This window comes from Chrysemys picta, chromosome 14 (assembly GCF_011386835.1).
Source record: "Chrysemys picta bellii isolate R12L10 chromosome 14, ASM1138683v2, whole genome shotgun sequence".
Classification (NCBI taxonomy): Eukaryota; Metazoa; Chordata; order Testudines; family Emydidae; genus Chrysemys; species Chrysemys picta.
Window position 1 is genome coordinate 22,151,466 of NC_088804.1, and position 12,954 is coordinate 22,164,419.

Consider the following 12,954-nt stretch of genomic DNA (forward strand, 5'->3'; position numbering starts at 1 on the left):
CCTACCTCCTGGGTAGTGCTTTTCATCAGTAGATCTCAAAGGATTTCACGAAGGAAGTCAGTATCACTATCCTCCTTTTACCAATGGGAAATTGAGGCACAGAGATGCGAAGTGACTTGCCCAAGGTCACCCAGCAGGCCAATGGCAGAGCTGGGAATAGAATAGAGTGGCCAGGTGTCTAGTCTTCAACTGGAAAGTCCGGTCGAAAAGGGGACCAGACAGTGGTTAGCTCTACTAATTGAACACCAAAAGTCAGGTTCCTGAAGGTGGGGGAGGCAGGGAGACTCCGGGTCATTAACCCACGCAGGTCCCTACTCAGCCGGGCCACCTCCTTACCTGTATCAGGCAACTGAAGCTCCCAGTCCTGGCTCCACAAGTGAGTCCCTCCTGACCTGGGCAGAGGGAGGGTGGGAAGAGCAGCAAGCTATGGAGGGAGGGGTAAAGGAGTGGAAGGGGGGAAGGGGATCTGAGGAAGAAGTGGGGCAGTGGTAGGGCATGGATGGGCCTCAGAGAAAGAGGTGGGGCAGGGTGGGGTACACTCCAGCATTCCTGCTGGAATGTCCGGTTTTTAAATATTACAAAATTGGCAACCCTAGAATAGAACCCAAGTTTCCTGAGTTCCAGTCCAGTGCCCCTGGGTCAAACTGCTCCCTTTTAAGAACCTGGATAACAGTACATGTCAGCTGGAGCTCTGAGTAGACAGGAGCAGTATAATGGACAGGAGGATTTACTACTCTAGGTAGCACAATCTAGTCCTGCCTCCTAGCCTCACACTAGATAACTTTGTCCTGCTTCCTAGACCTACGTTGGCAACAGCAGGTCAGATCTGGTACCTCGCTGGCCTCCCAGCTGCTAATGGGGCTACCTGCTACTCTGTATGAGTACAGGTGACAGAACTGAGCCTTTAAATAAAGAGTATTAACATCAATATTTACTTTTGATATTACCATAGCCCCTGAGGCACAACTGAGGCCTAGGCCTGGTCGTGCCAGGCCCTGTACAAACATACATGAAGACATGGGGTGTGCTGGATCATCCTTTTGCACACTTTTATTTCAACAGGCAGAAACAGTAATTAACAGAAATGTATTTTTTAACAACTACACAGTTAGGGGATGAAATTGGGACGGGGGCTTGGGTGAGGTGCTTTTGGAGTGAAGGAAAGGACTTATCAAATCTTTGGGAATGAGAGCCTTCTGTTACTTGAGCAGTCTGCAGAGGTGGAGTGACTGTTTTCACGGCCCCTGCCGCCCCTCCTTCTTGGGACTTTGGGTGAGGGGGGGATGGGACTTTGTGGCGGGGGAGGGCGGTTAGAGAGAGAATGCAGCGGGGCTCTGTCCTCCTGCCTCTGGTCCTGCAGAACATCTACAAGGCGCCGGAACGTCTCCGTTTGCTCCCTCATTAGTCCAAGCAGCGTTTGAGTCGCCTGCTGGTCTTCCTGCCACCACCTGTCCTCCTGTTCGCTGTGTGATCACTGGTATTGTGACATGTTCTGCCTCCACTGGGTCTGCTGTGCCGCCTTGGCTCGAGAGCAGCCCATAAGTTCTGAGAACATCTCATCCCGTGTCCTTTTCTTTCGTCGCCTGATCTGCGCCAGCCTCTGGGAGGGGGATGCCAGGGTAGCTCGGGAGACACTCGCAGCTGTGGGATGAGAAAAAGGGAGTGAATTCCTCAAAAAGATACATTTTTGCGAACAATGAATATAGTCTCTCTGTGAACAAGACCATGCACAGCACCTATCACATGCGCACTCAGCACAAGGTTGAATTTTCGGCCTTCCCATTGAGTGCCTGGGGTCTTGCTGTACAGATCACACAAGCGGGACCGGACAACGGAATTCGGCTAGCAGGCGGACATGGTAAGCCGTAGACTTTTGGCTGCTTAAAGCTTAATTTATAGCAGTGCCCTCCTTTCACGTTCCAAGCAATGCTCCTAGTGTTGGCCAGTTCCTGCTGCCGGCAATCCGGCCAGCATGAACTCTGCCCCTGTCCCACCCTCCTCGCGGCTGTCCCCGGGAAAGATCCCTGCATGCTGCCCCTGTCACGCCTCCACCTTGTGGCTGTAAATGGCTGGTTACAGTTATGTAAAGGAACAGGCAATCAGTCCCAATACTAACATTCCCCTAATTCAAAGCAGGTCACCATGAGTGATATCACTCTGATGAGGATTTCAGAGACAGAGAAAGACCGCATGCTGCGTGAATGCCAGCAAACACCAGGGCCATATGCCGCCATGCTTTGCGAGCAATGATCCCGGAGTACTTGCTGCTAGCCTGGCGCGGAAAAGTTTCCTACCATGGAGGACGCAATAAGGCCGCTTTCCCTAGGAACCTGATGCAAAGGCTTTCACAATACCTCCAGGAGACCTTCGTGGAGATGTCCCAGGAGGATTTCTGCTCTATCCCCAGACATATTGACAGAATTTTCCAGTAGCTGCACTGGCAAGGACTAAAAAGTAAAGCGCCTCGGGCAAACTAATCATGAAAAACCCATTGTTAAGATACCATTCTTATTCTGTTCAAAATAAATGTTTAAAACACTTACCTACTGATGTTTCCCCTGATTCACGGTCTGGGTTACCGCCTTGGGAGGGTTGGTAGGGGATCTCTGGAAGGGTGATTAAGAGATCCTGGCTGTCGGAGAAATCAGCATTGAAAGCGCTGTCGACTGCCTCGTCCTCCTCATCTCCTTCCTCATCTTCCCCGTCCGCTAACATGTCCGAGGAAGCGGGCGTTGACAATATCCCATCCTCAGAGTCCACGGTCAGTGGTGGGGTAGTGGTGGCAGCCGCACCTAGAATGGAATGCAGTGCCTCGTAGAAACGGCATGTCTGGGGCTGGGATCCGGAGCGTCCGTTTGACTCTTTGGTCTTCTGGTACCCTTGTCTCAGCTCCTTGATTTTCACACGGCACTGCGTTGCATCCCAGCTGTATCCTCTCTCTGTCCTGGCTTTGGAGATCTTCTCGTAGATCTTTGCATTCCGTCTTTTCGATCGCAGCTCCGAAAGCACGGACTCATCTCCCCAAACAGTGATCAGATCCAAGACTTCCTGATCAGTCCATGCTGGGACCCTCTTTCTATTCTGCAATTGCATGGTCACCTCTGCTGGAGAGCTCTGAATCGTTGCCAGTGCTGCTGAGCTCGCCACGATGTCCAAACAGGAAATGAGATTCAAACTGGCCAGACAGGAAAAGGAATTAAAATTTTCCCGGGGCTTTTCCTGTGTGGCTGGTCAGAGCATCCGAGCTTGGACTGCTGTCCAGAGCGTCAACAGAGTGGTGCACTGTGGGATAGCTCCCAGAGCTATTAGCGTCGAATTCCATCCACGCCTACCCTAATTCGACATGGCCATGTCGAATTTAGTACTACTCCCCTCGTCAGGGAAGAGTACAGAAATCGATTTAAAGAGACCTCTGTGTTGAAATAAATAGCTTCGTTGTGTGGACAGGTGCAGGGTTAATTCGAGTTAACGCTGCTAAATTCGACATAACCTCCTAGTGTAGACCAGGCCTCAGTTTTGCCCTAGTATAGCTCCATTGAGTCCTGTGATTTCAGAAGGAACTCAAATGGCTTAACACATTTGTGAATCAGCCCCAGTATTGGAAAGGGGAGAAATTGTGGGTGAAAGGGACAGTAGGACACTAGAGTGAAAGTTCTCCTGTAGCATTTTGTTTCTTTTCTGTGAATTCACCTTGGGCGACTACTGATGTTCATCTAAGAGATGAACCTCTACAGGTTGTAATCATGGTCCCTATACTGTGAGATGCTACACATTCAAACACACACATCTCAAGTCAAAGGGAGATCAGACGGCTGAGTACCCTGAAAATGTGGGACCTATCTAAGTACTTCATTTGACAGTTATCTTTATCTGATGTCAGTGAACTTGATCACCAGCCGACATCTTATTTGTACAGGTCAACAGTATAATTGATTTTTGTGCATTTTGTACATTACAATACTGTCTGACTTGCCTAGAATAGAAACAAAGGCAAATTAAAGAGAATTTATGTCCTTATGTTGGTTTAATCATCAGACAGTTACAGGTAATTTAAATAAATTAAATGTTTAAGTTACTCAGAAAGCACTAAATTAATGTGTATGGAGTAATTTGCTACATTTTGTTGTATCAATCAATTTTAATTTTTCTTAATTATATTTTCTCTGCTTTCTAGATTGCCTTCTAGCTGTGGAACAGTTACATTTTATCAGCAGCAGGTATAAAAATTTTTAAAAATAAGTTGTGCATTCAGCTCTCAGCAGTAGACACCGCTTAAAGTGTTAGAGTAAGCAGCTTCAGAGACGTGGAGAACATGAAGTGTACAGCAGATCAGGGAAATGATTCTGAGAATCCTCTTCAGCTCAGTGCACTAGAAATGCTCTCAGGGTTCTAAACGCACTGTGAAAGAGGAAAAAACCTGAGTTCAGTACACACAAGAAACAAAGGCCCCAAATACCCAGTGGGCTATTCATGAATAGTTAATAATAGTGAATATGCTTTTGTTAAACATCAGATTGAAGATTTTTAATAAAGTTAGCAGAACTCTCTTCTGTATATTATAGCGTTTTCATGATTCCATGCATACAAACAAACCACATGAAACTTCTTATATTAATATGAAGGACCTCATTCCCATTTCCTCTTACACTGATGTGAACCAGGGGCTATTCCAATGATGTCCATACAGGTAAAATAGGTGTAAGAATCAGGCCCCAAATGTCTCTTCAGGGTATAAACCCAATCCCCCTGTGAGCATTGCGCCCACATGGAGACCCACTGAGTCTCTGTGCAAGTTCATGGACAGCCTGCGTCAAGCTCATTGCAGGACTGGAGACTCCTAAGAAGCTTTGAAGTCTGGGTCCTACATCTGAAATGATGAACCGTTGTGGAAAACCGGTGACATTCCCATTGAAATCAATGGCATGACACTAGAGCTATGGATAAGAAGGCATGTATTAGCTGATTTGTTTATAACTTTTCCTCCTCCAAATTATCCATATTTATTTTTAGCCCAATGCTGAATCTCTTTGACAAGTCTGGGAAAAGTGTTAGGAAATGTTTAGAATTTTTGTTTGCTGATTGTTTTTTTGATGCTTAGATAATGCAAACCTGCCTCTTATAAAAATCAGGGTTTCCATGCACGTATTTCTTTGACATGATTTGAAGAAAATGGGTCTACTATAACACGTGTTCAGTGTTTAAAAAAGCACACCCTGTGCATGTGCAGTATGTGGTTACTCCATGCTGCTTAGCAGTGCACTGAAGAGTGATGCTCCAGATCTCAGCAGACACTACTTTATATGCATATGGAATTCAATGAAATCTTGAGCATTCCAGACCTTCCCATACACTCGCCAGGCAACCCATCCCCTGAATCCCCTCCTGCTGGTTTTATTCAGATTTGCAATGATTGGACTGTACATTCAGTGCCAATGTTGCTGTATCCAAAATGTGATGCCTCAGAGTGTTTTGAACCCTGCAGAATAGATGGTAGTATGGGTGGTCTGGCAGAGAGAGAAACTGGTGAACACACCTGTACTTCTCTATTAACCCCATTTTACGTACATGGCAAATGACTTACCCAGGCATATAGTGAATTTGTGAGAGAATTGGGAATAGAACCCAGAATTCTTGACTCGCAGGCCATGCTCCTTCAACATTAGTTGAGCATAATGATTGAAAGTTTACTTGCATGTAAATCAGGCAAATCAAAGTTTTGATTACCTTATCTACATCGAAAGAGAGGGGATGGGGTGGGAGATAGACAATGTGTTTAACACATACATACATACATACATATATGAATTCAGAGAGAACACATGCCGGTGTGATGTAAAAGTTTTATTGATGTGACTTTTGGATGGATACAGTACTCATGTGACAAAGCTCTGAGTGAGTTAAGCAGATCATCCCAAAAGAGTGCCAAAAAATCTTTGTGACAATAGTTATATTTAGCATTCATGATCCCACACCATCATGGATTGTCTGTCTTTCTCACCCTTTCTCTTTTCAGATCTATAAAACGTTGCCATCGCATTACATATAAACATTAATATTAACTCTAACGCAGTAAGACACAACATTACATACATGGGTGCGGGAGCCATAATTTTGGATTACTTCATTTTGGGTACATATAATCTCAACCAGAATTTTTGGGCCCAATCTCTAGAGTAGCTGCTTGACTTCGTTGGCCCTGCTCATGTCAAGTGAATATTATGCTTGATCATATCAGTGAACCTTGTGCTTGGTAATAATTGTTTAACAGGATTGGGTCCATGGTTTGTATATTTAATCATCTGGGTCTAAGCGACTTGTATAATGCATCAGTAGCAGTCATACAAAAGGATTCTTCCGATGAATCCTGCTGAGCAGTGCCTCTGTCTCTCTATTGCTCACTTCAGTGAGACAATTCCAGTAAGGTAGTGTGACAGAAATAGAGCGGGTATGTATGAAGATTATGAATACTGTAGGAATTGTTGTACATTAATCTGACTACTGATATGTAATAATGGTGTGAACACTACGCAGTGATAAGTCAATGATGGGAAGTTGTTCTATATTGGGTTAGATTGATGCCTTTACACAAGAAAGCCTTCTGTTGGGGTTAGTAGAATGTTTACAATGCTTGAATTCAGTGGGAATCATGGATTATGTGAATTCTGTGGATTAGTCTGAAAGAATTGGGGCTATCAGATCCAGGGAATGGTAAGCCTTAGGGAAGAACGAGATATGCTTTCTTTTTAAATGTTTTTGTTCTAAACAAATGATCCTTTGCTTTAAGGAAGTGGTGTGGTCACTAATTACCACTGTCAGAGAATGAACTGCAGGGTTTGAGCCCAAATCAGATCTGCTAAGGTGAGACACAGCGGACTGCCACCCAGCGCCCAGTCTGAGAGTGGGAGAAATACACGTTTCCACGCCAAGAAAGAGGTGATGGCCTGAGACCTAGAGGGGGTGTGCTCGGAGAAACCCGAGAGTAGATGAAGTGCAGTTGGCCCAGTAACTGTGACAGAGAGCACCATGGATTTAAAGTGAGACACTGACCTGGATTCAGTCTGGCTGTTTACTGAAGGTGTGTTTCCTTTGCTATTTTCTCATCTTGCAATATACCAAGTTTTCCAGTTTCTCTCTCTGAAATATGTATGAATGCTTCCAATCATGATTTTTTTTGGCCATCTGTGTAGTCTTGTGGGGAGTCCGTAGGCAATTTCTATTAAAATTTATTATTTCTTAGACTCTGGAGGATTTGGGGAGAGGGGATGTACAAGAGGTGCTGGAGGAACGCTCCCAATTTTTTTTAAAATACTGAAAAAAGAGCATAAAGAGGGCAGTGCCCCAAAACAAAGGCTCTAAATGCCCAGTGGGTTATTCACAAATTGTTGTTAAAGCTGAACATTCTCTTAACTACATACCCAGTCCAGCCAGTGTGTGACTAAGATTAAATTGGGTTGGAATTCAGCAAAGGAAAATTTAGGCTATGAACAAACAAGGCCTATTCTATTGTGGAAAGAGAAGTGATGCAAGCTCCATCGCGCACATTTAAAGTTGAGACTGGACCAAGTAATCAAGAATATAAGGAACAATATTGCACTGGCTAGGGAATGAGCAAGGTAGAGAAGGGAGGACTGTGAGCCCAGAATCTTTTGTGAGCTCAGGTCTCTTCCGTCTCTAAATGTTCTGCTTTTATGAATATTCTCCAAATTCAGGTCACTCTAATCATGAGGTGCCTGCAGCCTTCAGGGAAGGTATTTCCTAGCCTATTTGCTCTTTATAGTCCCTGCTCAAAGGTTTAGCTATTGCATATGCAATCTCAAAGGCCCAGTGCTAGGTGGCACTGAGCTCCCTCTGCTCCCATTTAGGCTAACTCAGTATTTCACTCGAGACCTAATGTGGAGCTTGTCCAAAGCACCTCAGGGATTTAGGTGCACAAGTGCCAATCTCCCTCGAAATCTCCAGGCTGAGAACAGAGGTTTAATCTTTTATCTTTTTAATAGAATCCTCCCGTCAAACAAATATTGTAATTTTAAAGTCTCTGTAAAACTTCTGTGCTTACATGTCCTCCCTCTGGCATGTCATATACAGTACATGCCTGGTCTCTTCCCTGCACACACATACAAATGAACTGTACCAGTAGGCCTGGTACTTGCCACCCATAATGGTGGTGGTTTAATTGCTGACAATGGAGAAGTGACTCAGACACTAACCCAGTCCTATCTCAGGCTGCCAAGGGAACAAAAGGTTTTGCAAGAATTGGCTCAGCAGCCTTGGCATTGCAGTGTGCTGTGTGTGTCTTGAGGTAATTCAGGCCCCAGTTCAGCAAAGCACTTAAGTGTGTGCTTAAAGTTAAGTATGTGCTTAAGTGCTTTGCTTAGCACCTGTGTCCTGGAAGGAAGCTGGGAGAGCTGCTCCCTGGTGTGGTTATGTGACCCTTGTACCTTCTGCAGTCCAGGGATATGTTCTAGAAGGTGGGATCTTCAGGGCGGATATTCTGATGTGGTGGTGACATATTGCACATGTTGTTCCATTGCAGTGCAGTTTGGATACCCTGAATGTGATGGCTAGAGAATCCAAACCTCCTTTTTGTACATATGTACGGTTGCTCTTTTAATTTCCCTTATCTTTACACTTGCTGGTTCCTGCTGGGAAAGCAAACCCCCCCATGAGAAAAGGCTGTTCTTGCATATTTCTGCCCTCGCCACTTCCATTCCAGAAACTATCCTGATCCAGTGATGTTGTTAACCTCCAGACCTCTGCATGTGGGAAGGGGGGGGGGTTAGAATCAGGGATATGAGACTGCATCTTGCAGTGTATGTCTCGAAAGAACGCTGAGGCTGGAGTCTTGCTGTTGATCTCAGATATCTGCAGTAACAGCTAAGAGGCTGAAGTACTTAAAATAAAACAGTAAGCCTGGGGGGGGTTGATGGAGGCACTAATTAATCAAAAAGTCAGAGAGGCTTGCAAGGCTTATTGGGGCACGAGGACTAGAAGCAAAGTTGGCTAATCACCTCCTGAAATTTTTGTTACAAAGGGGAAAGTGAGGCATAGCATTCCTCTTCATCTCCCTACAACATACAAATACAGAAGAGCCTTTATCAGCTCCTGTTTAATGGTCTATACCCTATAAAATACCAATATTTATTCTCTCCATCTCCTATATCCAGTCTAGCTATATAGTGTGTTTTGAATGTTTCTAGGGCATCATTCACTCCAATTCTTTCACAGTTTGCCAAAGCTTCGACTTTCATGTTCAGTGACAGGACTCAATAGGCACCATGATTAGAGACATACAATAGACATCCTCATGACAGAATGGTGATCACAAGGCCTGTAGAGAGACAGGTTAAGGTAGCACAGCAGCTTGATGAACTAGACAAGTGAGACTAGTCATTTGTGCCATATGAAAACTGAATAGGTGACGTCCTGGCCCCAATGGCAAAAATCCCATTGACTTCAATGGGACCAGGATGTCATTCAATGTTTGCAGGCATACGTGATGCCATTGTATGCACACACAAGTTCTGTCTCTTGCAGGGGCAAGCTAAATTGCTGGCACAAATTGAGAAGCAGCTTTAGGAAACTCGGCTCTACAGAAGAAGAGTAATAAGGGTGGCTTAGTATTACAAAAACTCACATTCCATTTTCAGGTCTAGTGGTGAGCAATTGCAAGGTTGCTTGAAAGATGGCCTGAACCTTAAAAACTAATACAAAACTCATGCAGGGTCCATTTTTTAAGACTAGTTGAAACATCATGTATCAAAGTAACTGGAAGCTGAGCTGAGGAAAAACCTTTTGTTTTTTTGCTTAGCAAATTCTTTGCAGCCTGACTGGGAAAGTTCACAGGAACATTTTTCAGTGCAAGTTTGTTGCCCAGTTGTATCATGTTTCCTGAATGTGCTGTCACGATGAAAAATGTCACAGCAGGTTAGCTACAAAAATTCTAGAATATGGGGATGTTTTGATTTTTATGATAGAAGGAGTCAAAGTTTAACTGCTCCTGAGGTTTGCCTCTGTTTTCTGGTGGTATGAATTGGAGAGTTTTTTACCATCAACTTCAGTGGGGCCAGGATTTCAGTCTGACTATCTAGTCTATTTATGCATGCCAGCTAATAGGTGGTTAGTCTACTGCTGCTGCTGCTAAGTCTATGGCTGATTTTTTGGTACTGACTTTAGGCTTCAAGTTTGCCTTTTATTATTTAGTGGTTCCATCCGGTAGAATTTTTCAAACCCACTCTCAAAATTGCAATGGGGAGAGCAATGGTGTAGGTCTCCTGACAACTACTCCCCAGAAAAGGATCCTGCCGTATCTTGCAGGATTCTGCAACATGGGTCACTTTTTCTTTTTCTTTTTTAAAACTCGATCCAACTATTGGGGTAGGGGCAGTTTTTAAGTTCTGGTTGTAAAGCTATGACAAAAAATCCATTTTGAGAGCGAGCGAGCGCATATTTTGGCAGGTTTAAAAACAAAACAAAAAAGCAAATAATTTTTGCAACACTAAAAAACAGCTGTTATTGATTAAGTCGTTTTGACTTGACCTCAAGATTACTTTGTAAGGCTTATACATTCTCCCAGTCTTCTGAGAAAGAGGTCAATTAAAAAGGTGCAGGTGAGTTAAGTGAGGGGTATCAAATGTTAGTCCTGATCGTAGTTTTGGGGCAGGAGGGTGAGTAAGAGTTATAACTACTATATTGTAAGTCTCGTCTATGCTTTCACCCAGAAGTGTCCAGCAGAGGCCGGTTCCTGGCCATTTGCTGTATTTATATGGCCCACATGGCATATATGGATTCTGCAGAAGCTGCATTTTCATTTATTTAAAAAAAGTTTCTCAGGCTAGTGAAGAAAACCTTCCAGATGCAAAGCAAATGTAACTGATACAATGCTGTCGTCTTGAGTCTGAAACAATGCTCTGGGAGGTGCCAACTCTCCAACCCCATTCATCTCATTTGGGTGTTAAATCCTAATGATGACACCTTACATATTATTATTTCAGGGCTCATCGTTTTACCAGAATGGGTAGGGAATGAATAAAACTCACAAGGGATTTAGTTGATGCTGAAGGGAAGGAAATGCAGTGCGGAGAAAGGAGAGACACAAAGACAGGGAAGATAGGAGGACAGGGAAGGCAAAGCACAAAGGGCGGAAACAGTAGTGGTCGTAAAGCTGAGCTTTATTTTTCCGCCAAATGGAACTGAAGTGGATTAAGATATAATAATTATAATAAGTAAAAACTGAGTTCTTCTTTGAATGATTGTTCATGTCCATTCCAAGCAGGTGTGTGCACGCCAGCTGGAAGATTTTCATTTAGCAGCATCCATAGGGTCGGCCTTGGTGCCCCCTGGAGTGGCGCCTCCATGGCTCCCTATGTAGGGGCCTGCCGACCCTCCACCCCCTCGGTTCCTTCTTACCGCCGGTGATGGCTAGCTAGAACTTTGCTCGCTCTTGCAGCAAGCATAGCAGTGTCCTGTTTAAGTGTATATAGCTGTTTCCTCTCTCATAGTTTAGAGTTAGTGTTAGTCGTAGATAGTTAATAGTTGTTGGGGGGGTTTCCCCCAACATACTCGTTGCCCCGCTGGGGCATGCCCAGGTCCCCCGGGTTTAAACTCTGCAAAGACTGGCCAAAAAGACAGAGAGGCGCTACTTTGTGCCCTCCAAGGGCCATGAGCACCTGTATGCCCACCCTCCCCAGGACTCTCTGATTGTGGATGCGGCCAACCAAAGGGAGCATCAGGGGTTCCAAGGGTCTACACTGAAGAACAGGGAGGCCAGAAAGTTGGACCTAATTGGCAGAAAGGTGTACTCAACGGGGGGGTCTGCAATTACGTATAGCCAACCAACAGGCTATAGTGAGCCGGTATGGACACAATACATGCTCAGCATTGTCCAAGTTCGCTGAACTCCTTCCCCAGGAATCAGGAACAGAGTTTTTGGCTGTAGTAGAAGAGAGGAAGTTAATTTCCCGGGCATCCCTCCAAGCAGCCCTGGATGCGGCGGACGCAGCCTCCCGCACACTGGCAACCGGGCTGGTTATGCGACAGGGAGCCTGGCTTCAGGTCTCAGGCCTTCCACATGAGGTCCAGCAGACCATCCAGGACCTCCCTTTCGAGGGACCCATACTCTTCTCCAAAAAGACGGACAAGAGGCTCCATAGCCTAAAGGACTCAAGAGCTACTCTACGCTCGCTGGGCTTACACACCACAGCCACCCAACGAAGGCAATTCAGGCCACAGCCAGCCCCGTCACCTTACCAGCCCCAGAACTGCACAGACGCCTCGCGTAGGCGGAGCAGAAACGGCAGAAGGAGGCAACAACAGCCCTCCGGCCAGTCGTCCAGCCAGCCGTGGCCCCCGTCAGGGCCTAGACCCCAAATTTGATGGTGCGGTCAGGACTCTGGATCCTACCAACCCTATCTTTTCGTCACATCTGTCCCCCTTCTATTGCGCCTGGTCCTGAATCACATCGGACAGTTGGGTGCTCCGCACGGTAGAGAGGGGATATTCTATCCAGTTCTCCTCCCTTTCGCCCCACCAGCCCTCCTCCCCGTCCCTCTTCAGGGACCCCTCTCATGAGCAACTTCTAATTCAGGAAGTGCAGTCCCTCCTCGTAGTAGGGGCAGTGGAAGAAGTTCCTCAGGAACTCAGGGACAGGGGTTTCTACTCCTGGTATTTCCTAATACCCAAGGTGAAAGGGGGCTTCAGACCCATTCTGGACTTGTGGCGTCTGAACAAGTTTGTAAAGAAGCTCAAGTTCCGTATGGTCTCCCTGTCCTCCACCATTCCCTCCATGGATCCAGGGGACTGGTACGCCGCCCTCGACTTGAAGGACGTGTATTTTCATATTGCAATAGTTCCCCAGCACAGGCGTTACCTCAGATTCGTCATGGGCAACGCCCATCTCCAGTTCACAGTCCTGCCTTTCAGCCTGTCAACAGCCCCGAGGGTCTTCACAAAATGCAT

At 45.6% G+C, this 12,954-nt stretch overlaps 1 long non-coding RNA gene across 1 annotated transcript in view; it reads left to right on the forward strand.

The window, feature by feature from the left end:
* The window catches only part of LOC122173931 (uncharacterized), a 299,080-nt gene that overhangs the window by 260,135 nt on the left and 25,991 nt on the right, over positions 1–12,954 (forward strand). Inside the window, exons 5-6 of the long non-coding RNA XR_006174983.2 lie at positions 4,175–4,217; positions 6,785–7,075. This is a non-coding gene — a long non-coding RNA (uncharacterized LOC122173931). The remainder of the gene's footprint in view (positions 1–4,174; positions 4,218–6,784; positions 7,076–12,954) is intronic.